The sequence below is a fragment of the Cinclus cinclus genome, chromosome 3 (assembly GCF_963662255.1).
Source record: "Cinclus cinclus chromosome 3, bCinCin1.1, whole genome shotgun sequence".
NCBI classification, from domain to species: domain Eukaryota; kingdom Metazoa; phylum Chordata; class Aves; order Passeriformes; family Cinclidae; genus Cinclus; species Cinclus cinclus.
Window position 1 is genome coordinate 13,773,415 of NC_085048.1, and position 23,620 is coordinate 13,797,034.

Genomic DNA, 23,620 nt, shown 5'->3' on the forward strand with positions numbered 1-23,620 from the left:
CATTTGAAGCTTGGAGAAATTTTTGAGATTTCACACTTGCCATCTTTCATGCTACTTTATTTTTTTTCAAAAATTGCTAAGACTTAAAAAAAAACCCACACCAAAAAACCAACCAAACAAACAAAAAACCCTGCTAAACAATGTTTTTTTTTTAATGTTGCTGAAAAGCTTTGGAATTCTGTGCTGTGTTTTGCAGGAATCCTGTGTGGTGGAAGAGTGTGGCTTTTGTTAAGAATAAACCTCATTTACTCATTTTTATTCTCTGTGAAATACATACACACCCTAAAAATGTACAGGTCTTCGACAAGAAGTAGTTTGCACATACTTCATACAGACTAGGCAGAATTTAACAGCCAGAATCCCCAGACAGTCTGTCTTCACTGAGCATGTCCCAGCTTCTTACAATTTCTGTATATGCTGAATTGTATGTGTTTCTCAGTCACTGGAAAAAGAAAATGAAAAAATAGTATTGTGCAGAGTTGGTTGTAGGAGTGAAATCAGTTTTCCTCTGTAATGGTTGTCCCCATGTGTCTGGAGCTGGAGCAGTCCTGAGCACTGGGTGTGGCCCCAAGGGAGCTGGTCACTCTTGTGTTCTCAGTCCACCCACTGCTGAAACAAAGCATCACAGAGAAGGGAGATACCTACCTCCTGCTCAACAAAAGGAGAACAAAGGCTGTCAGGAAAAGGAAGTATGTGAGAAAAAGTGAAGAGAACTCTAAGTCTAGGAATAGAGATTGGGAATAATCCATGGAAATATAGAATCATATAATAGTTTGGGTTGGACAGACCTTTACAGGTCACTCAGTCCAACACCCCTGCAAAGAGCAGGGACATCTTCAACTAGGCTGGGTTGTTCAGAGCCCTCTCCAACCTGACCTTGAATGTTACCAAGGATGGACCATCTAGAACTTCTCTTGGCATCTCATTAAAAAAAAAAAATCACTCCCATTCATCTAGTCTGAAGCTGCTTTCTTTTCGTTTAAAATCATTACCCTTTGTCCTATTGCTGCATGCCCCACTAAAAATTCTGTCCTCACATCTGTTCTGGGAAGAATCCAGCACACTGGGAAGCCTGGATGAGGAATAAGGACTAGAGCCTAGGAACTGCATAGGTCCAAGCAGTGGCCACAGTCATGCTGAGGAAAGAGATGGGACTGTTTGTGTGCAAAGAAACTGTGCTCAGTGGTGCACAAGGATGGGAGAAGAACTTTATCGCAGAAACTGGATGCCAGTGCAGAGGAATTAAGGTCACAGAAAAAATTTGAGGTCTGACCAACACTGACTGAATATTTGGCGAAGGACTTTGGGAAAGGAAAAGAGTGAGACTGTGATATGAATCCCCAAAGGGGGAATACCTAAATTTTCTGAGATTTCCATGTTGTTAAGTGAAGAGCTAGGCATGAGACTGTAATGGGACTGGAATAGGACTAAAACAAAGTGTAAGAGTTCTGCTCAAAGACCAGAAAAGACAAACGCAACCATCCTCAGGTCTGTAAACAAAGCTCAAAATCTTTCAGTTTAGCCCCTTCCCTGACTACATCTCATCCACTGCTAGTGTACATGTGTGAAATTTGCAGCATCCCTGTTGTATCCAGCAACCAAGTTCATTCCCATGCAGTATTGATGGTAAGCATTGAGCTATACCCCCAAGGGATAGCGCAAAGGAATTGCCGGGAAGAGGACGTCAGCTCAACCTCTTGAATATGAACAAAATCTGATCTTCTTTATTCCCCAGAACTTGAGGAAAAGATCATGAAACTGGTGAGTTAGATGGTCCTCCATTGGATGCAGTGTACAGTCTGTACCCTCACCTCTCTGAGAAACGTCTGCCCTGTCCTGAGCTTTGGAAGTGCCAAAGACCCTGCAAGGTAAAGGCCAAGATGCTGGCATGAAATTGAGGAGATTCAACTCAATAATATGCTTTCTAGAGCAAGGACAAAGCAGGAGGGTCAGAAAAAGCTTAGCTTTAACAGGGAAGTTCACAAAGAAACTGAAATCCATATCTGTGCAATGGGAAGATCAATCTTCTTCTTCATGGCTGAAAATAACAACTCTGGTTAAAAAGATTTGCAGCTCCTCATATGATCTATGTGTCAGAGGCAGGGATGGAATTCAGTTCTGAGTGACATCCACCTACCTCAGCCACCAGACAATCCTCTTTCTCCCTACTCTCCCCTACCTCATTCATCTCACATCTTCCAACTGGTGCAACAAATGAGTCAGGGGATTTAACAGACAACAGATGTCTTCACAGCACAAGTCTGATTCACCCCCCCCCCCCCCCGGAAAAGTGGGAAAAATCATATGTACCTATTTAATTCATATTGTAACCTAAGAAAGTGAATGGAAAACCACAGATGACATTAATTCTGGTATGTTATTATTTTTTAAATATCTGCATCTGCAACCCTAGAAATGTGCTTTTAAAGGTTGTTAGATATTGGGTGGGATATTTGGTTTCATTTTGTTTTCTGGTACAATCTATCTTAGGCTTCATCACATGAAATCAGTTTTATATTCCAAGGGCAACGTGAGCACAGAGATTCACTTGGGTTTATCTTTTTTGATTCACTATAGTAAAAATATGAAACTAATAATTTATTGTAGTTCTATCCCAAAATAAAGTCATATCCAAATGAAAAGATATCCAAAATGCCTAGATTCATTTGTACTTCTACATGAGCTTGGTGTGCTTGTACTGCTTCTGTATATAAAATTACACCTTTTTCTGACATACACTTTTACAGGAGTCTTAATCCTCGAGGTTTTTGGAGAGCTGCAGTCTGGCCTGATGGCAAACGTGATGCACAACACATGGAACAGTTCTGAAAGTACACACAAACACACACACACACACACATACACACACACATGAAGAGGATTAAATGCTCCAAATGAGTCACGTATTTTCACTATCCATTCCATGGCCTGCAAACATTTGTCATGGACTATAATAATGCTTTAGATACTCAGCAGAAATTTGTCAGCAAAAGAAGAAAAACAATGTCCTCTGCAGAGTACATCACACCAAAGCTGTCAGCCATTCAAGGGTTCATAGAATTGGCACATTCAGATCAGATGAGTGTTCATTTTCATGCACCCCTAATCCTCTTTTGTTCTAGTGTGCTATTATTTGACAGGGAATCTTCATTCTCATTATCTTCTCTTTCACACTCCTGACACAATCCGGAGAAATGAAGAGGGTCTGCATAACACTAGAAAATAATCTCAGCAGACATTTCCTTCCTGACTACAGATATACTTGCTGAATTTGATGATGAGCTATGAAGGTGTTTTCAAGTATCAGTGACAATACTCCCCATATTTCAATTGTTTGGCAATAAACAATTTTCCATAAAATAAATATGAAGGAGATTGAAATATTGTGTCCTACATTATATGCTTAGGCTTCTTAAAGCTTCTTGAACTGCTAGCTGCTGAAGAAAAGAACAAGGAAAGGTCTGTACTGACAATGTCAGCCTCAAATTTAGCTTGTGGCTCCCACACTGTGCCTAACCTACTGAAACAAAGGCTGATTTGGATCCAAAGTGCTATCAACCAGTTTCCAAAGACCTCCAAGATCACAGCACAGCAAGCACATCTTCTCACACTGTACCATCTTGTCCACTCTTTGATTATGAAGGACATAGAGGAGTTGATTCTAGCATTTTTAAAACTATTTTTTCAGTTTTATATGTCCCTGTTAGTAGTCTAGAAGAAAATTCAAAGCCAAAAGCCGACTCACACAGTTCAAATAAGATTTCTATCCTGCCTCATAGCAATACTTGAGTCCAAAGTGCCTGATCCAGCCAGTAGACACAGAGCTTGGGGAAAGCTTGTGAACACTCCTGCCTGAGTTTCCCTCCTGGAGGACCTGCCAGCTCTCCTCAGACAAGCAAACACAGAGGCATGTGCAGGCTGGAGTGAAGAGTCCTCTCACACCCTGAGCTCAGCTGACAATACTAAACATCCCCTGTGAGCACCTGAGATAGGCTTCACCTCTGAATTACCTGTTGGAGGGCTCTTCTTAGCAGAGAACAAAGAGAGGTTGAGATTTCCCAAGTAATTCACACTTGACTTTGTGAATACCACATCCTTTCCACTCACTGTTATTTACAAGGCAGGAAAGCTTTCAGCACAGAAGCCAAGGCAGATCCACATACTGTCAAGGACTCTAGAAAAAAGTTGGAACTTCAACATCTCCTTAAGTATCACTTAATGGGTCTTCAGACTCAAACTGATCTTTTGGTCTATCATGCAGTGTTTTATTTGCTCTAACCAACTGCTACATACTATTGTTTAGTTCTGATGGAAATATGAATAAATTGTCATAAATACAACGCTGCTAAAAAAGCACCATTTTTTCGTACATATTCTCCTCATTATAGAAAATGAAATATTAAGAAAACATCAAGTCAAGAGCAGAAAAGGATTAAGATGGATTAAGATACAATTTCTAACAAATCTTCAGCGTGTCTTTCACTGACTCTTATAATTTCACTTTTAGGCTCACAGGGTGTAGTACACTAAGTGCAAATGTCATCAGTCTACTGTTTGCAGTCTTTCGAACCTGAATGGCTAATAAGTTTAACACATTCATTTTTCAGTACAAGTTAGGTCTGTCAGAATGACTCACACTTCTATATAGAGGAAGTTCTAAACATATTTAAAGGGAAATTTAGCTGTCAAAGTCAGTTAGTATGTTGGGGTAAGAGGAATCCCATGTTCCTTTGTAACCTTTCAGAGAACATGGTATTTGGCAGATTGCAGACCTGTTCAAGATAAGTGGTTTTAGAACTTGTTTATGTATGTTTGTGTGTGTGAAAGAGAGCAATTAGAGACTCTGGAGAGCAATTCTGGAGAAGTTGAAGGCATATTTTTTGCCCTTTGTTACCAGCTAGGACCTTTTTGTAAGTTAGTGAGGTCTGAGGAGGGGTTTACATCCCCATTTCCCCCCCAGTTATATAAGATGATATACTGAAAAACTTTATTTTCCCTACAAATCTTCTCTTGCTTTGTCCCCCATTTTAACACTACTGCTTCTTACATTTCAAAATCATTTTTCATTGCTAGTTTCTGAAATGTCTTATATAAATATTGGTGCTCAGAATGATCTTTTCCTGAAAAAAGATCTAGCAAAGCAAAAATCTTGTAAGCTAAACATGGCTGGAAGCCAAACACTTCTGCTTTAGAATTTTTCCAACCAGAAGGGGAAAATTTAGAGCAATGCAGAAGTTCTTCATCAAAGCCTTTCAGCTAAGAACCTAATTTTCTGTTCAGGCATTGTTTCAGTGGACATGTTCCGAGCAGCAGTTAATGAGGCCCCTTTTGTTGTTTGTGAAAAAGACTTTGGAAAGGTGAAATGATTAGCCAAGAGCACAGAGCAAGTTAGTTGCTTCTCCCAACGTTAGCATATGCCATATCCCACAAAGAGGTCTGGGGACACTTCCCATGTTTCTTTAGGCTCACTGTGCTGCATTCAGCCCCTCATTTCTCTGTTCAGACTTGGAGGCCCACACACTGGATGAATTGATTCTTAAAAGGCACGCCAGTAAATGCCAGTAAGTCTGTCTCCAAAGAACAGAGTAAAATTTGCAGTTTGAAATTCTGACAGAAAGTAAGAACATCATTTGCACCAGACCCACAAAAGTCTTGAGCCAAAAACAAAAAGCAAAACAAAGTCTAAGTCTGGAACATAATGGTGAAAACACTAAGTCAGGAGGAGGACAATACTAATGTGGGAAGGATGATCTATGAGAGGTGACTGGAGAGGTGAGGAAAAAGAGGCTCAATATCCTTTTACAGTGGGCAATGCTGCTTCATTCTGAAGCAGTTTGCAAGAAAGATCCCAAGATCCTTTCCGCAAACTCCACTCCTGGACTGCAGCTGATATCCCCGAACAGAAGTTGCTAAATATTTTAAAATATTTAATAACTGAGGTTATTAAAAATAAATCTGAGGAATACAGGAAGTCTGAGGGACCTGGGAAGAAGTCTGGTCTACGTTCTAAAGACAGACTGCCATCACGTCCAGGTTTTATGCATAAACTTCTTCAACCTACTGCCCTTAGGAACCCCAGGTATGCCCCCTAGGCAAGCTGGACAACACTAAAGAGTTGGAGCCTTTCCCTAGGTACCTTGAAAAATTAACCAGTGAAATCATAGTTGGTGCTGATTATAGGCCATGTCGTTTTCATTCTTGGCCTTTAAAAATTATTAAGACATCCTTCCTCAACACCTGTGGCCTTTTGTGAATTTCAGCCCTTGTTTCACCATTAATGCAGCATGTCCCAGCTGCTACAGAGCTGCAGAAGGATGCCACTCCTGACTTTTCTGCCTTCTCAGCATCCCTTTCAAAGAAAAGAAAACTTTCAACAAAAAATTTCTTCACTTGAGGGTCATGCAAAGGTCACCTTTTAATCCAGTAGAGAATTAAAGTAAGATGCATGCTAATGATGGGGAAAATTAATTAAGGATCTAACCTCAACTAAGTCACTAAGGTGACCTAGAGTAAGGTGACTAAAAACTAAGGATCAAAGGAAACATTTAACATGCCACTGTCACTTTTTCTGTGGACAGGTAATGCTGAAGTCACCCAATACTGGAATTCTTGGATTTTATTGGCACATTTGAACTTTCCATTTCCATTCAGAAGGTAAATTAGATGGTGACCTGAGATGGGTGTCCACAGCACCCTTTTACAAGGATAATTTTCAGTTAAAATTGTAGCCTGCTTTCAAGCTCACTTTTCTTTAAATTCTCTATTTGTTCTAGCTGAGAGTGTTAATAAGCCAATGTGGCACAAACAACAGGTCAAGAAAGATTGCTGTTAACTAATCAAAAGAAAAATTGCCTTTCCAAAAGATTATATTTAGCTTCTTTTTTGGGGAAGGGAAAGGAAGCTCAGCATCAACTGAACTGTTTCAGGTCAGGTCAGTCACCATGGCAACAAATTTTTTTCTGATATTAGAAAGTATCACTCAGGAAGTGTGGTTGGGATAATAGCACCATGGATCATTTTCATATACCCACTTTAGAGTCAGACCTTAAAGGAGCTACATCCTTTTCTTTTGAAAATAACTGCAATATAACGTGCAAGGTACAGATATGCAAATAAGTGTGTCAAAGAAAAAAGGTGATCTCAGCCAAATGTAGGCCCCTAAAGTTTTGGCTGTCAGAAACCCAGATATAGCTACCCCATAACCTGATTGACATTATCTGTCCTAGCCCCTCCTGTCCCTGCTGACTACAATGTAACAGCATTTTTATTTAGTTACAATTAGATGCAATGATGCAGAGTTTTTCTAAGCAACAGAATACTACCTAGAATAGTGGCTACACTTGAATTGTTTTATTTCTTGTCACATTAGATTTAGCTGTATTTAAAATATGCTGGATTTTCTTTTAGGAGGAAGAATAAATACATAATCTAACTACAATTAAGGATTTTCAGTCTGTAACGTCCTTTTCACTCTTCCTTTCTGGAGGTAGGCAAATAACTTCTGAAAATGCTTGAAAATAACTGCTTAGTGATATGGTAGATTTTTTAATTAAGTCTTTTGTAGGTTTTTCTTTGATTACATGAGAAGTGGTGGATTCAGTGCTATTATTAGGGGTGAAATGTAAATGTGTGCAAGACCAGATATGTACATCTATAAACTGCAGTAAAAATATTAAAGATTCATATCTAATGTCATCTTGTCATGTAAACAGTGCCAAAATCTATGATAGGACCAAGGGGCCAGTTGCCTCAACAGCATTGATTCCACTGAAACATTGCACTTCAGCATAAAGCAATGTACACAAATACCTAAATATGTATCTTACATTTTTATTCAGAAGAGTAAGGAAAAGTTTTCTCTTGGTACCATATTGTGAGGAAGGGTGAACCAGATTCTGATTTCTCTTTCATTCATGTAAAACCTGGGCTGTCAAGTAAAAATCCTCAGGATTTACAAGATGATAAAATGTACTCAGGATACAGCCTGATATATTGCATGAGGTAATGCTCACCCATGTAGCTGGTTGGAGAGTTTCCTTATGGCCCAGGGAAGAGCCATTCAGACTGTGCAGGAATCACCTGGTGAAGCCTCTGTTCCACATGAGGTCCGACTAGATAGTCAAGAGTGCTCCCTTTTGGCATTGGAATCTCTGAAGCTATTACATGAAAGCAAATGTTACAATAAATCAAGTTGTTTTTCCTCTGCTCTAGCCCACCAGATTATGACCAACCAGTGTCTCCAGGCATAGCTATTCCAATTGTTGTTCTGTGCAACACTGGCATGAATTAAAGGCACAGGAGGTGTCATACATGATATACACATTTTGGTTATGAAATTTGATCTTTGTTATCACATAAAGTGTTGGAAAATGGGATTTATGGCACTGAAGTTTTGCTGTATGTAATGTAGGTTGTTTATTGTGCTTGATTCAATGATCGGAGCAAAGATCTTTGCACTGAGGATAATCTTCTCAAAGAAATTTTAGGGTTTGTTTTCCAAGCAAGATATAAAGTAAGAATACTTTCTTCTGCTTTTTACCTCCTCATGTATCTACCAGCCTGTACTATTTTAAATCAGTAGGAGAAATGGAGTAAGAGTAAGAAACTTGCAGTTATTCAGAGAAAAAAAATAGAAAACAGCAGTCATAAAACTATGAAAAGTCCAAGAATATGAAAAAATATGCACTAGTTCATGTTTAACCTTTACTGTCGTTCTTGAGGACTAGGTACATGAATAATCAAATGTGCTGGTAGAATATGACCTGAAAATTTGCTGAGTAAGATTGGAATGGCAACATCTCTTACGATTATCAAAATCAGGAATGGCTGGTACATGCTCTCCAGCCAGGTCAAATAAAACCTTCCAATATGACTATCAGATAAATGAACATATCATTATAGAGATGACTCAGAGAGTTTTAGCATTTGTATTGAAATAACTTTGAGTATTGCATCCTGCACTTTGTGACTAAAGGCAGCACTTTGGTGCCTGTATGTACCCATTTTGTAATTTTTTAGGTGTCATAGAACGCCTGAGATGTCCTCATTGGGCTGGCAGAGACGACATGCCTCTACCTGAAAAAAGAGCTGGAGGCCAGCCAGGATAGTCTAGAGCATCTACCATGGCACTAGGCATCAAATTTCCGTCAGCTGAACTGAGCCTGAGGCACCCAAATTCACAGTGTGTTGGCAGAGATCTACTCAATACAGTCACCAGAGTCTGGAGGGTGGCTCAACTTGTCTGGCTAGAGAGACAGAGGCTAAGCAGCCAAGTGAGGAGCTGGGTGCCAGTGACTGCATTAACTAGATCTCCAATGGCTGCAGCAGTCTAGGTACCTAGTTAATGCATAAATGGATTCCTAATCTCAAATGGATTCACAGCTGCAGAGCTCAGTAGAGTTGCTCACAACACTTTGTGTTGCTTCAGATCACTCATGGTGACTAACTGCTTGTCAGGGAAAGCAAAGGTCTACTCTACATCAGACATTACACCTGCCAATGTGTGGATGCTCCAGATACATTTGGGTGTTCCAGCTGGCATTAAAAGCATAAATTCAGGCAGATGACCTAGGTCCCTAACTCTTTGCCTTCCTTCCATAATGCCTTCAGCAGCTGCTGATATGTTGCAGATTGCGAAGGCTACAACCCCTAATAAAGACTGAGCTCACTTAAGAAAACACTGGGTAAAATTGGGCAATTAATTAGTCAATTGTTCATCAAGTCTGGGTGGAGGGAAAAACTCAACTCATCTGAACCTTTAGCCAATGGCAATCAACACCCTTCCTGTGTTATCATCCATCACCACATTAATTACGTGGTATTTTAAATCTTTCTTGTCCATGACTGCATTGACAAAATAGATTATCGGGGCAAGCAACCTCAGAGTGCCCAGAAGAGGGTCAAATTATAACTGGGGGGAGGTGCTTCAAAATTGTCAAGGGCAATCAGAATTAATGCTTGAGAGGAAGTAAAACCAAGCAGATGAAATCCAGGATACAGAGACTTCCCTGAGGGATGACGAAAACACTTTAGAATAATGGCCCAATTATTTAATTCTGAATTTCAGTGAAAATTCTATAAAAGTACTTAAACACCCCTATTAGCACTAAATGAGCTCATCTTGATTAATGTTATTAAAACAATTGCCAAGGGGTTTAGTAATGATTCAGTCCTTTATCTCAGGTGATAAATTCTTAACATTCTAGCTACGTTAGGATAAAGCATAAAAATAAAATCTTATTTTAATTTTAATTTTTCTAATTTATTATATTCCTTATTTGTCCCTCAGTCCTACCCAGCAACATCTGCACATTTCCACCCTCATCTTAATAAGTCTGGCCCAGGAAAATGATGTAATAATTTTCCCACTGCTTCAGTTGGGTACTGAGGTGCTTCAACCTGTTCTTCCCACTAGGTTTAGGCACTGTTCAAGGCACCAGATTAGAAGATTAAGCTCCTTTATTGACTCTTCACAGTTAACAGCATGGGATGTGTTCAATCAAAGAGTCTGACTCGCTGCCTGACTACATCTATCTCTTTGTACTCTTCTACCTCAGACATCTTTATCAAATAACTATATTTAGGTGAATGAATCCTAGCCTTCAAACCCTGCATAGGCACACAATTAGAGTAAGAATCCAAGCCCAGCTGAAGCCATTAAAGTTGACTTCAATGGTGGATTTGCCTGGGCTTACTCTACTGGTAATTGAAAATCATGTTGGATACCTTTCACATCCATCTCACAGTGTCCTGGCCTTTCCCTCCCAGGGCCCTCAGAAGAACAAAATTGAAACCAAGTGTGGCTTTTACCTATGACAAAGACATGAAGATGTCAGGACATAGGAGTCCCACACCACCCAAGAGCAAGACATAGCACATGTGGAGAATGTTTGTCCTTGTCCACCTGCATCCTCACTGGGACAGCAGCTAGAGAAGTTGAGGAAACAACTGCCACGCTGCCTTCCTCTGCCAGTGCTGGTTATGGACCATAGCACAGAACGTCTTGTCTTTCCAAGGTAGCTCTGTTGCCAGTGTGGATCAAGACAGCCAGGAAACCTCCAGGTGCACTGTCTGTGGTAGAGGAGATCTCACTCCCAAATAAGTGCTCAGAACATTGGTACATAAGTGCCATTTGCAACGGCCAAAATACACAGGAAGATTTTATTTGCATGGGTCAAACACTAGCATACAGAGCAAACCACCTACTTTGAAGAACTCCAGAAGCTCAAACCCTTTTTCTTCATACACGTGTGGGCATGTATTAAATCCTTCCTTCTCTCATGCTGGTGATGAGTGCATTTTGGTGTCTCCTTACAGATGCTGGTAACAGTTTTGCTGTTATTCAGGTCCAAATGGTGTGGTGTGCATGTAAAAGTACCTTGAGAAGACCCTTAGAGTCCTTACTTTTCTCAAGTTCCTGACATATCAGGAGACAACATGGCTCCTTCATTCAGGGGTGAGAGCAAACTGTGACTCATGAGTACTCAGGCCGTGTTGCACTGACAATGACAGCAGACTGCTTTTCCTTATCTTCTCTACTACAGGCTCTTCTGGCTGCATCGGGGCACACTGAGGTTTGCTCTTGAACAGATGGAGAAGGCAGATTTGGCAGGCTTTCTTCTCATGTGCAGTCAGATAAGCTGTAGTCCTTATCACTGAGTAATTACACAAATATCTCTGTGGCAGCCCTGGAAGACAGGTGCAGGCAGCACCACTGCCCTTCTCACTGCTGTTTGTGAACTTGGAATCATACATATATACATTTGCACAGGAAGTTTCACCTGAATATAAGGAAGAACAACTTTACTGTGCAAGTGACTGAAATTGCCCAGAGGGGGTGTGGAGTCTCCCTCACTGGAGATATTTATAAACCATTTGGATGCAATTCTGTGCCATGTGCTCTGGGACAACCCTACTAGGTCAGGCAGGTTGGACCAGATGACCCACTGTGGTCCTTTCTAACCCTTATCCATTCTGTCACTCTGTGATCTCCCCCTCAGAGAAACTGGGTGTATAGTTCCCATGTGGCAAGGAGACCTGAGGATTCTCAGGAAGACACAATGAAGAGAGCTATAGGCAATCCATGAAAAACAGACACAGTGGACTTACAGCCACCAACTGCAAACCCAGCATCCTGCATGAGCATGTTCAGCCTCTGGTGAAGATGGGCTGTTCCAGCTGGTTGTGTCATGTTTGCATGGACCTTTGCCACACCTCTGGAACACGCTGCAGATGTGGTTTCCCACCATAAAGTGCCTCCAGCTCTTCATCCAAAGCCCTGCAGGCATCAGTACTTCCTTGTGTTTTTCACAAGGGGCACACAGGGCAGCCCACCATGGCTTAATACAGCAATAAAGGGATAAGGGTCTGGCTAGCAGCAGCCTTTAGTGACATCAAGAAACGCTGAAGAGGAAAAAAAATAAGTGGTTTCAATCTTGCTATATCTCTTTGCCAACCTGCTTCCGCTTATTATTGCCAGGTTGTCAGAGATGCTGACAGAGCTCACTGGATCTGAAGTGACCTTTGCCAGGAGGTTTTTGATGATATTTGTGTGCCTGTATATGGAGCAACTCTTGGTCTACACAAAGGAAAGTGATAAAGAAACCTGATCCTGTAAATGTAGACCTGGGAAATAATACCAAGGGATTTCCATTAAATAAAAATCAACCCAAACAAGGTTTGATTTCCTTTTCTGACTGGAGTATTTTATTTTATTTTATTTTAATTACTCATAGATTTTGCAAAACCTCTGCTTCTCTATTTCCTGATATTTCTTTAACAACTTGAAAGTTCTGATGAATTCTCTGGGAAAAATATAAAGTATGAAACATCCTCAAGATTCTTTCCCTTTCATTCCACATTTTGCACCATGTAGCCATTACTGAATACCATTTTGCAATTTGATTGTCTTCACCAAATCTTTTGCCAAATATCTTTATTTGCTGCTGCTGAAAAAGCCCCTTGATGTTTTGTTCCGTTTCTCCCTACATGCCAATGAACTTGCAGCAACATGTGCTTTTTTGCAGTTTTCTGGAAAATATAATATTCTGCCCTAGTTCACAAACTTTGAATCCCAAGAACTCATTTGGTCACTGATTTTTTTTTTTTTAATCTCTTGCTTTATTTAGTTTTTTATTAAAGTTCAGACACTTTTCCTCACCCAGAACTGGCTTTCTATCTTGGTCCTATTCTAGTTTCTCATGCTCAGGGATGTTTTCCTTATTTCCAAAGTGAAGATCCCCAGTTCTACAGGTGAACCCTGTACAGTCCAGAGGAATCTGTCCAGCCTGCCAATTCAGCAGAGCCAGGACACAAGGACAGCACACCATCATCTGCACCAGAGAATGGTTCCAGCACTGCCATTCCAATGCCACCACTTCTGAATGTGGGCTGCCAGCATCATCCAACCAGCTCCTAGGCACAACTGAGGCATTAGACCAGGGGCTGTTTACGGGCCTGGCTGGATGCAGGCACCCTGTTTTGGAGGCAAAGAGAGTTTAAGAGTACAGATATTGCCAGATGGCTTCAGAGACAATGAGTCCTCAACAGATGTACTCTTGGAGGACCAGTGGTGCCTACTCAGAATCTGTTGCATTCATTCAAACAAAAGCAGGGGGACTGGAGGCTGTTAAATGTCCTGACCATTGAATGCATCTCCAGCCTCAAAAGAACATGTGCCCACATGAGCCTATGAACAGGCCTGTGAACACCATTTGCAGGTGTTCTTCATGTAATTTCACTTCAGCATGGGTTTTTCAGAACCCTCTTCCCCATCCAGACACTCCCCATGTAAAAAAATACCTCTCAGTGGTTGGCTGAACTGTGCCAAGTGACTACTGCTACTCGGGTGCTGGTCAATTCCCACTGAGAAGTAATACTGAATTTAGCTGTAGATGTTTTTCCCCCAGTTAAAACTAGCAGGTTTGCGTGCTTTCTGTATGGGGGAAGGGGGTGTGAAAAAATAGACGAGTCCCATTCAATTGCACAAACTTCATGAGCAATTAGTAACTCAGAGTGGAAAGAAATCATGAACCAAATCATAGGAAATGGCAGCAGAGCTACAAAGATGACATCATAGTTTATTGGAATTATTTAAACATCTTAGACATATGTGCAAAGCTCAATGGAGAACTCCAATGCTACATGCCAGTTAAAATTAGCTTTTCATTCAGGATCAAGTCAAATATCCTTCTGACTTCACACTGGAGTGCTACACACATCTGTTTATGCATGGCATCTAAATAAAGCCTCTGTCACAATTAGCTGTGCTGAAACAACCTTGGATATCACATGATGATGCATATGCTTTAGCTGATGTGCATCCGGAGAGAAAGCTAACCAGAACCACAGGATATTTCAGCCCTCGGGGGGAGGGAAGTGAGCAACTCTGCTGTGGAAAGTAGCTGGAAGTCATCCAGCTTCTCCAGGGCAGTCAGTCATGAATATCCTGCTTTGGCCACAGAGGGGTTGTGGAGGAAGCAGGCTCACAACAATTGGGAAAGGTTTGTAACCACAGGAGTCAAATGAATGGGGGGGAGGGGGGGGAGGGGGGGGGGGAAGAAAAAAAAGGAAAAATAAATCCCAAACCCTCCCCAGTTCCTACACAGGAGCATTCATCATTCACTGTGACCTTCCAGGAATGTGCTGACAGACACAAAGCATTCTGTGTGACATTGTGCCAGTGAACTGGAATGACTGCGCTCCCAGCATTGTTCCTAACAGCAGGGCACCCTCTTCTGGAGGCTGCACAGGCTGTCCCGCCACTCCCGGGGCAGTGCGGGGGCAGTGATGCACCATCCCATTGAAAGCAACTGAGGACCTAAAAAAACCCCAAAACTGTGTTCTGAGTTCATATTAAAACCAGCCACTGCCTCAATTAGGCTCAGGCGCCTGAGTGCCTGAGAGGGATGTTGGAAGCGGGGTCGTGCTGTGCTAGGATGGGATGGAGCTGGGGGAGACATCCCAAAAATGCATTGTCAGAGCCGGCAGGCAGACACCTTTGTGCTGTTTACCGGCACAGTACAGCCACCTATGGACAGACAGAAAAGAGAAAAAAAAAAAAAAAAAGTGCTATCATGGAACCATAGAATGGTTTGGGTTGGAAGGGACCTACAAAATCATCTAGTCAGCTACCAAAATCCCTCTGGCAGCAGAAGTGGAACAAGGTGGGATGTGGTTTTGGTGTCAGAGGTTTTCCCTGCAGTAGTGACTTTACTGGGGACCTCTCTGCCCCGGGTACTGCCAGGGGGGCTGTAGCAACACAGTGTTCACAGACACCGTGCTGCCAGCCCAGCTTCTGCTTCCTTAGCAGCAGAAGATGTGGCCTTGGAGGTTTAGAGGTCATATCAAGCCATGCTTAGTGCAGATGATGGTGTCACATTGGTCTGAAATACCTCCAGGGTCCTGTTCCCTTCCTTGTAAGAGAGGTAAACCTTATTCCCTGGTGATGAACCAGGCACTAGGTTGCTGGTTTGGTTATACCTCCAGCATTATCCCACAGATCCTCCTTGCAGAGTCCATTGCCCTACATTTTCTACCCAGTCTGGCTGCCAACTCAGTACAATGTACCTTTGCTTGAGTACAAGTAGAGTCAATTTTATTCTCCCCTGTGCAATGCTGCTGTCCAAACTCATAAATTAATTTAATTTTAAAAATAAATCAGTTTGCTTTCACACCTGCAAATCTCTTAAGTTCCAAAACTCATGTTGTCTGACATACATATCTTGCTAGTCTACTCTTATTCAAACGGACACCACCTATTTTAGCTGAAGGACAGGTACCATGAACAGAAGTTCCTGGGCATCTGGGTATGTTTAAGAGTACAGGCTGCTCACCCTCAGCTGAAGGGTAACTGGGCACCCAGAAGGTTTCACAAATCCTCCTTCTCTGTTATGTTTCCTGCAACCTTTCCAGCACATCACATCATGAGAAGAGACAGAGAGAGAGGAGGAATATTGCAGGGATGTGTAGCACTAGGCTGCCCTGGCATTGTGGTGTCTGCCTCACTGAGGACTGCAAATGCCAGGCTGGTAATTCAGAGGATGCAGAACAGCAGGAAATTAAAAAAAAATATCACTCATTATGTGATTCTTGGGATAGAAGAAAAAAGCCGAAAACATACATGATATGACTCTTGGGACTGTCCTGTGCAGGGTCAGGAGTTGAACTTTTATGTGGGTCCCTTCCAACTCAGGATATTCTATGATCCTATGATTCTGTGCTGCCACTTGACAGCACAGCCTCAGCTGCACAACAGGCCTGGCTGCCCAGACTTTGTACCTGAGAGAATCTGGCACAGTCAGGAAGAGTGGAGCCTACCCAACAAGAGCAACTGATGTGGGTAACAAGGTTCTGGAGATCCTGGCCACAGCTGGGGTTGCACAATGGGATATTCCCATGTGTCTTGCTGGCTTTCAATAAAACAGACTGGAGTAGAGTCATCTGAATAAGAAGAAATTAAACTGCTACAGAAAAAGGTACAAGAAGCTGCTCTCACCAGTGTTTCCTCCACAAAGGCAGTGGGTCACCTGGAGTTCTCTCACTCAAATGATGTGAAAACAAAGACTGGAAAGGTAAGAAGCCAGTGCAGGAATGAGTGTAGGCTTACAGAGAGGTAGAATGTGGAAAAGCATTTGGAGGAAATCATAGTTGCTACAACCCTTTAATAAAAATAAGTAGAAGATGCCAAGAACTTACACTTCTGTCCTTGCCTGGAGCTAAAATTTCAGGACCATCCAGGTGATGAAAGATCAGTCAGGCAGAGATAAAGGATCTGCAGCACCTCTGTGCAGCACTGTCACTGTAAAGCTGGGTGCTCGGTGATGTCCAGTACTCTTTAGACATTCATTTGGGTCTCTCACTTCACAACCAAACATGCTGCTTCATTTCTCACAGTCCAGCTGTAGCCCTGTCTCCCGCTGCTGCCGTGGGCTGCAGTCACAAGGTTGTTCCCATGCCCCTCACTAGTTTGCTTCTTGGCATCCACTTCTGGGAACAGCCATCCATGTGCCCTGTGTATCTGGGAGCATGTGATCCTGGGCAAGTCCTGTAGACTGTACATGCCATGGATCAGACATGCTGGGAAAAGTTCACAGGGACTTCCTCAGTAATTACGCAGTGGTCTCTGAGAGTGTTTATTGGAAAATGGGGAGACAATCAGAGCAAAGCAGTAGGGAAGCATAAAAAGATGAGAACTAATCTAAGTTGCAGGTAACAGCCTGGCTAAACAGAGTAAAAGCTTACAGTTACAATTCCTTTAAGAGATTCACTTCCTTCTATTCTATGCCTGATGCAATAGGTGGTTTTTATGAGATGATCAGACAGAGCTCTCCAGTTATCTAAGGAAAGGCTTCACCTCCTAGTGAGCAATGAAATGGTAAGCCCATCTGGTGTCAGATGCCATAATTTGACTGGTGGTAATTTGCACCAGTGGATATCAAAGACAGATTCTTTGGTATCTGCAAAGGCAATCTTAACACAGGTAATATGTGCCCACAGTATAACAGTGGGTTATGTGGGTTTCTGGAAGCACAGTACCAGAAAGTCTATGAAATAAAGAGTGTTGTCATCTTTTGTGGGACATTTGTTGCCAGGTATCCCAAGCCTGTTGTGCTTATTATGTCCCGTGAATAATTATTCCCTGTATAAGGACAACAGAGTTGTGTCCAGTTTTGCAAAAAAAAAAGGCTGAATTCCCTCAACCACTTTACTGATTTATGTTGAAGATCTGGAGAACCAACACAGTGCTCTTTAACAACAAGGTTATGGTTATCACAATTCATCAGAAAAGCAGGGCTACCACACTGTGGTAAGGAAATGAACACAATGTTTTTTTATCATAAGCTCAAAGAATATTGCACTGAATAATTGCCAATTTCTTTCTTGTAATTCCACACATATTGGGACATGGAAAATTTGGCATGGGGAGGCTTTTAAGGAGGAAATTGCATCTTAAATTTTTTAATATATTTCCATAACTTCTAAGCTTTTCAAGAGCTCCTGATGAATTAGAGGATCTCAATCCTGAGAGCTGAATTTAAACGACCATAAAAGGACTTAAATTTCAGATGAAGGGTGCTCAGCCATTCTGAAATTCAAGCGTTATTACAATGTTTCCAGTTAAGCACCCAAAGTCATTAGTCACTTCTGAAAACCTTGGCACAGAGTAAAAGAGAAAATCTCCAACTGAGCTAACATCCTTCATGTACAGGCTCGTAAAACAAAAACTAGAAAAAATGTCCTAAAGCCCATGAGTGAGTCAATCTCATTCATTTTGACTGTGGTAAGCTGTAAATTATTTTTATTTAATAACAGCTAATACCTGGATTTTATACATCTGCTTTCTTCTATTTTTTATTTTTTCATCAGTGGGCTATAAACGTATTATAATCTTGAAATGCAGCATCATGGAGCCATTAGCACAAGAATTTAGTCAGTGTAGACAGACCATCATAGCAAAAGAATCCAGCTAAACAAAATATACACCAAAGTATTAGCTCCTCAGAAAACAATAGGAAATTTAAGCAGGCAAAAATCCTGATGCCTTTCTCACATATTATTCTTGAGAACAGATTTTTCAGTCAGATCAAAAGACAATTGTGTTCATATTTCTTTCTCTGGTTTCTTTTGGCTACTCCTACCATGGAGGCTTTATCACAGAACCCAGCTTCAAGTTTTCTATCCTGTCCTGCAGACCAGAAAGGCAGGAGGTGCACCAGAATTGCAAAGACCTTCCCAGGACTGTTTGCAGAGCAGTTGTTTAGGCATTATCCCAAAACTGTACCTGAAACAGTCCCCTGGCCCATAAGCCCCAGCAAGTGACTCAACAGTCAAGGAGCTAAAATCATATTCAGAACTGCCCTCAGCCTGGGACATTTAAATATCCCAGGGTACTTCCTGGGGCACCTGTAGTTTGGCTGCACGAGCTCATTCAGGATGTGACAGCATCACATCCCTGCTGGCCAGACTTTTTCTACCATGGAGCAACCCACTGCCAGCCCAGTTATCACCTGCCTGCATGGACTGACCAAGAAGAGGAGCTGCTTGGCAGGTGGGCCTTGGTCTTTTTACAAGTTTCTCAGGTTTCAGCCTCGCACCATCAGCACCAGTGCTGGGCAGTGACAAGAGAAGCCAAAGAGGTGGTGCTTGCCCAAGCACCACACATTCCATCCAGCTCAACAGGTCTGTGCTAGACCCATCACCCTGAATCCTTGATAAAACTCAAACTGAGCCTAAGATGGACTGGCTGCACTTCTCTTTTTTGCTGTCTGGGGCCAAATTTTCTGAATGCTCATGCATGGGGTTGAAAGTACGTGTGAAGCCAGGCTGGAGCTGCAAATGCAGCTAGACTCCTGGCTCCTGTATGACGGCCCTATAAAGGTCACTTTGTATGTATTGTAAAGTGATGCTATGTCATACCTCTGCACAAACCCAGTGCATCATTGCTCAGCTAGCACTGGTTGTTGAACTGGCTGAGGCTTGATTTAGGTGGGGCTGCCCCATCAGTTTTCAAGGGGTTAGTAAGCAAAAGAAGTCCTTGTGAAATCTTTGCAGTCAGCCTCGGGGCCACAAGCAGCTGTTTGGGTCCTGTCCCAACCCCATAGCACAGCCTCCTGACAGCAGGGAAGCAGATGAGCACATAGGAGGGATCAGGCCCAGCACAACCCCATCTCATGTCCTTCTGAAATAGAAACAGGTCCTGATAATTGCAAAAAAAAAACAGGCAGCTCATAAGGAAGGTAAAGATAAAACAAAGGAAGAGAGTGGAATTTGAAATTCTAAAGAGATAGATGCATCTCTTTAAAGAGAACAGAGAAATTCATAATAGGCACCTAGCCACCCAAAACACTCAAAGGCAAATGTCCTGGATAGATGTAGCCAACACATTTTTCTGGACATTTTGCTTTCTAGCCCAATCTTAGAAACCTGTGGTTGTGTGTTAATTTTATACATCCATTTAGCAGTCAAACCAACTCTCTGTCTCACTTTTACCTAGTTTTAGAAGTTAGCATTTTATTTGGTTTGCAAATACAATTTCCTTTTAAAGTACAATTATTCTAGACAAAAAACCCAAGCCAAAAGCTGACAAATTGTCACATAAAAACTTTATGAAGTATTTTAAAGAGTTAAGGACTAAAAAATATATTTGTAGTGCACAATATTAAAATAAATATTACTTTTTTATCCCTAAGTGCAAAATATGAAATAGTAACATACAAAAAATATTTCACCAAAGAAAGGAACACAAAAATTACTACTCTGCTCCTGAAAATAGGCAGGTTTTATATGACTTATGTGCTTACACCTCTCGAATATAATAAGTCTTTGCTTACCCATATGGAAGGTCATGCATGAGGTTGTTACTCATACATACCAATCAGTTTCACAGGTAAATCAGTAGGAAGCTAATTTGACCAATTTGACCAGACATCTGAAATTTTCCATAATTTTTAAAGTATGAATTGCAAACACAGCATTATTTTCAGGAGTGGTTATTGATGTTATCTGCAGTATTCTCCACCAAAGGCTCTCACTTTGAAAACAATATTTAGAAATTCTCTCTAGCCAAAATTCTACCTCCCCGATTATCACAGGGACATTTTGGAAATGTTATCCCTAGGTCAACACTCATCTCATTGCATTTTAATGAACAGTGTGAGCCCTTCTGATTTGCATAATAGCTGATGGTTTCAAATCCTGCTGGTGCTAACACCTTATTATCCCCTTTCAGGAGAGTGCCTGGGTAGCAGTGACCTGGACACCTCACTGTTGCCATTATTCAGTGGATGCCATAAGTTCTCAGAGCTTCTGAAAACCAGCCTGCATTTAATAGGTAGCTAAAAATACATGGGCACAGGCTGCTTACAAGGCAGAGCCCTTTAGCCTCCCACCCTGCCTACATGCTGCAGTCTTTCGCTATTTCATTTTTCTCCTCAGCAATTGGGATTTGGGTGTGCTCTGATACAGGACTGCGTTGCTGTCACTTAGCAACCTTTGCCATAGTCCCTAAATGAAGTATTTTATCAAGGAACTCATGTAAGTTTGGCATTTATAACCAAATCAGAGGGTTTTTCCCTCTGTCACCGGATACAATTAAAGTTTAAAATAAACCTGTGAGGGTTTTGTCTCTGTGACAGAAATAAAAATTCAGAAAACCTGATCTAAAGTTCTTCTGTGAGTTACTGAGATTGCATTTACCTAGATTTTAACCTTTTGTCTGCTTATTGTGAGAAGGCGTCACTGAGTTGGGATGCCTCCTGGGAACAATTGCCTTGAACATTGTCCCTTGCCAGAGCTTCCATCAAGTCTTCACTACACTTAAATTTAGTACAGTAAGAAAAACTGTAGTGGGAGATTGCTTCCTGATAATTATGTAACTTTTTGGTTGGATGAATTTTAGCATTACGGTTTATTCTCCCCTTTTAATATAAGTAATAATATTCTCAAGTACACATGAGACAATCTGGACCAGTACACCCACATGAGAAACTCCTTCAGGTTTAACGACATACACTTGGACTATGTAGCAGTATTTTTTTGCATATACCAAGCCACTGACTATTTAAAACTATAGCCCAGTAGCCCAGAATGGCTGGAAATGGCTCATCTGCTGAGTAGATTTTGGGTGGCAGTCAGCTCTGTGCACCTCTTGGCACTCCACCAGCACTCAGCCCACCCTTGGCTGCCTCTCCCTTGGCTGATGGAGGCAGTTCAGGTTGTGGAGGGACACCCAGGCAGGGATGCACGTGGGTGGAGATATCTTGTACTGTGGGTTTGACAGCAAGGAGGGCCTCCAGGGGATGGATCCGGGGTATACAAACCAGGACTCTCGTGCTCAGGTTCATCAGCAAGGGTCACGCTGCAGTTGTGACTGAAAGCCAGGAGCTGGCAAAGCCAGCTGTGAAGGTACCAGTCCCTCAGAGGAGGGGTCCCCACCCCTGGCTGAGAGCTCCCCCGGAGCAGCCTTGGGAGGCACCGAGCAGGAGACACAGGTGTGTCAGGTTCTTGGAGTGATTTTTTTTCCCCACAAGGCAGCACTAAAGAAGGAAATGAGAAGCGGCCTCTTTTGTGGCTGAGATTCACTCTGGAGGGCTGCTTCTTGCCTGCCGCTCATATGTTGCAACACAGGAAATTTGCTTCTGCTAACACCTGGTGTTGTTTCAAACAGCCAGATGGTCCTAACCTCAGTCTCCGGTAATTGATGGCCCACTTGTCTAACCCTGTAACTATCTCTCGCTTTAGACACAGATGCTGCATCTCTCTAAATACTGTTTCACATTCAAACATCCTACCTTCCTGTTTCACGTATCAATCAATGCAGTAATTCTTACAGAAACCAGCAATGGCCTGTATAAACCAGGAGACAGTGGGTGTAAGCAAGGAGAGATAAAATTATGCAGGCCTAAATTACAAACTGGATGTGCGGTTTGAAGGATTTAGACTCGCATTGCAAAATTAGCGGGGACGTAACAAGCAAGCAAACAGACATCAGGCAGTGACCCCAAGAGCAAATGTTAGCTCACAAAAGCCAGGATGCCCTGCTATGTACTGCTCTCTGTTACAGGGACTAATGCTAATTTGGTGCTTCTCTGCACCAGCCTAACCCACTGCTCATTTCCAGCAAATCAAAAAACCTTATACCTGCAATACCTTTTTTCTTGGTTTTTCTGGCAGATGGCTCTCTTCTTCCACTTGATCTCTACTTGTAGGTGGTTTCTTACTACAGGGATGATGATGTGGCATCCTACAGGCTACCACAGTACCAGAAGGCATTAGCCTTCATGAGTTTGGAGGCCAGAAGCTTTTACTTGAAAAATTAGGATCTGCCCTGAGCTCCCAGCTTCCTCTCAATCCTTGTTCTGAACAAACTGAAGGCTGACACCTGGGACCCTGACAACAGACTCAGGAAATGAAAGCTGATGTTACTGAGGCTACCAAGATGTTCTGTTTCCTAACATTAGAAACAATATTCTTCCATCTCTCTTGCTCAGCAAGGATAAAACTTGACTGTCAGGTGTTCAGAAGCTGAGCCATTTCTGGTGGCTCAAATATCTTTCTTGCATGATCCTTCCGTTTCATCTCTAGGCATTAAAGCCTTGTTTTCAGGGCATGCCTGGGACAGAGGAACTGCCATCATCCCCTCCTTCTACATGGAGACATAAGGGACAGAGCACAGTGAAGGATTCACTCAGTCAACACAAGATTTCTGTGCCAGAGCATAGACTGGATCCAGTTTCTTACCTACAACCGGGTTTTTGTATTTGTTTAGTCCCTCCCTTTTAGGCAGGTGGTTTTGATCCTGCAATTTCTTTACATGTGGTATGTTACCATTCAGGTGGTCATCTGAATGTGGTTATCCCATGCTCTCAAGTTCACTGATGGAAACCAGGCTTGTCACTTTAAAAGTCTGCCCACAATTATATAATGATTACTATAAGAATAATGAGGTCAACTATAGAATTGGGATGGACACAGTAAAATTGAGGTTACAGTTTCATGAGACTTAGACAGAAGCATAAAGTTCTGTTTCCCTCTGAGACCACGTAACTCCCCAGTGCAGAACAAAATAATCCCAGGAGTACAGAGAGGGGGTGGGGATGGAGAATCAGGAGGAACAAACAGG